The sequence below is a fragment of the Pipistrellus kuhlii genome, unplaced genomic scaffold, assembly GCF_014108245.1.
Source record: "Pipistrellus kuhlii isolate mPipKuh1 unplaced genomic scaffold, mPipKuh1.p scaffold_m20_p_41, whole genome shotgun sequence".
Lineage (NCBI taxonomy): Eukaryota > Metazoa > Chordata > Mammalia > Chiroptera > Vespertilionidae > Pipistrellus > Pipistrellus kuhlii.
In genome coordinates this window covers 2,918,821-2,921,387 of record NW_023425542.1, presented here as the reverse complement: position 1 = coordinate 2,921,387, position 2,567 = coordinate 2,918,821, and the positions used below count along the sequence as shown (strand labels likewise).

At 51.0% G+C, this 2,567-nt stretch overlaps 1 non-coding gene across 1 annotated transcript; it reads left to right on the top strand.

Annotated features, from left to right (window-relative positions):
- Positions 1 to 932: 932 nt before the first annotated feature.
- On the top strand, positions 933 to 1,061 carry LOC118704295. The gene has a single exon (XR_004983368.1). It is a non-coding gene; the product is annotated as a small nucleolar RNA SNORA33 (small nucleolar RNA).
- Positions 1,062 to 2,567: the final 1,506 nt, after the last annotated feature.

Here is a 2,567-nt window from a genome sequence, read left to right as displayed (position 1 = left end):
GCTAACACTTCCTCACCAGCTCTGTCCAGTCTACCCAGGTAGCTTTTCCCTTCTGTGTTCTGGAATGGAGCCTTCCCCTCCCATAGCCCCCCAGCTCCTACCCCCTTGCTTGGGGTTTTGACCAACCCCCCTCCCAGCAGCCCTTCTGGGCAGCTGACAGCAGACATTGAGACACCTCATGGATGGGTTGAGCGCGGTTTGGCTGGGTCCCTGTGCCCAGCCTCTGCAGTCTCCCCAGCTCCTCCAGCTGCTGCCAGTGGTGTCTGCCACCTGGGGGCGCTGGCCAGCTACCTCCGAACCAGACACTGGCTGCTGTGCCACACCCTCAATGGAGCCTCAGAGCTGGAGAACAACTGTGCACTCGGACCGGATGCTGCACAGTCCAGGTCAGTTCCCACCGTGCTCCACGGTACCCCATTCCCTTTGTCACTCCGGTGACTGCCACCTGGAATTCAGACTCCAGAGGCCAATGTTGTCCTCACTGACGTAGAGGACCACATTGACTTGGATTCCAAAGTGCCCTAAATCAGTGGTCGGCAAACTCATTAGTCAACAGAGTCAAATATCAACAGTACAATGATTGACATTTCTTTTGAGAGCCAAAAACTGACTTCTGTGCATGGTCACGAAGTTTCAGTCACATTGTACATGTGCGCCCGCATGTGGTATTTTGCGGAAGAGCCACACTCAAGGGGCCAAAGTGCCGCATATGGCTCGCGAGCCGTAGTTTGCCGACCACTGCCCTAAATGACATCAGACTTTCTGACGAGAATATGTTTTGTCTGACTGGCTTGCCAGTGCGTAGGGAGTGGACAACTCAAATGAGCTTCATTTGCAGCTCTGAGGTTGACAATTATTCTAGATATGTCACTTATAAGTTATGTTATATGCAGGAGTCTGCATTGGTGCAACTCTTTAAGATTGGTGTGAAAAAGCCAGCCAATAACTCTGCTTACTTGAATGTGTTCTGCAGAAATTTAGAGAAAGCTGGCAACAGTAAAGCCATGTTATGAGCCTTACAGACATTGAAGTCATTAAGGTCCCTGAAAATGGCTATAAGAAGAGAGAGAAAAAAAGAGATTGGCATGAAAATTTTTGCCAATTAAAAAGGGGCTATAGGAGCCGAGACCGGTTTGGCTCAATGGATAGAGCGTCGGCTTGGGGACTGAAGGGACCCGGGTTCGATTCCGGTCAAGGGCATGTACCTTGGTTGCGGGCATGTCCCCGGTGGGGGGTGTGCAAGAGGCAGCTGATCGATGACTCTCTCTCATCGATGTTTCTAGCTCTCTGTCTCTCTCCCTTCCTCTCTGTACAAAATCAATAAAAATATATTAAAAAAAAAAAATAAAAAAAAAAAATAAAAAGGGGCTATAGGAGAGGGGGATGGGGGACTTTTCAAAATTCCTCTAGGGGGTATGCAAGCAAAAATGTTTGCCCACCCCCTTGATAGGGCGTCCACTTTTCCTCACTGGCAAGGTTCTGGGGCTTGGTAATTGTTCTCCAAACTTGGCACATGATGGATATTGTGATAATGCAAGGGGGCGGGATGGAGTGTTGAATGGGACACTGGGTTGGACTGTGACCTTCAAGAGACTTTTTATGTTTCACCTTGACCTTCAGAGGTTTCCAGGCCGAGTGTGTGGGTCCTGGATTCTCCCTCCTCCCACTCTAGTCTTTTGGAGGTCCATCTCACACATGTCTGTCCCCATGGGCTCATCCTCATGGCTCCCATCACCCAGCACCGCTTACTGTCACCTATAACGACCAGGTCCCAGGGCCTGGTCCCTCATTCCCCATGGGTGGGTCATCTCGGGCTCCCCTCCCCTCCACTTGGCCGCTGTCATCCTGGGTGAAGCACCTCATCTCCATCACTGTGGACCTCGCCATCACCCATCCATCATCTGCTTCACCTCTATCATCCTCGCCTCAGGCTCATCTGGCCTCTAGGGCCTTGTACATGGTAGGCTTTCATTCATTCGTTTGCACATTCGGTGAAGGTCTACTGTGTGCCAGGCCCTGTGCCAGACATCGAGGAAACGGACGTTGCCCTTGAAACAGTGCCCACCTCGGGGAGACGGACAAGAGTCGGCGGATGGCAGAGAGCCTGGGCCAAAGTGGCTTGGGGAAGTGGTACAGAGAAGGGCCCTCCTGACTTATTTGTGAGGCAGAGAGAGGGGGGTGGCCCAGAAAGGAGAAATTAGGTGTGCCTTCTTTCCCGCTGATGGCTGACATCTTAGAAATGGAGCCAGGAGCCCTGCCCTTCTCCAGGTCCCTGGTAGGGTTCCTGCCTCTCTATGAGCTTTGGCTCCTCTCTTACTCCACATCCCATTCTCTGGGCCAAGCCTCCTGGCTGTCTACTTTGTTGGAGATTAGCCAATCCTACCTAGATACTTTGATGTTGGTTACATCATTCCCTTGTTTACTGATAGATGGTAAACCTGATGCTCAGACAGGTTTCTTGGATGTCACATGTAGGAACTCAAATGGAGGGTTAAGGATCAAATTCTTTCCACCAAAGAATTTGGTGGAATGAATAAATGCATGAATGATAGGGGAAGTTGTGGGGG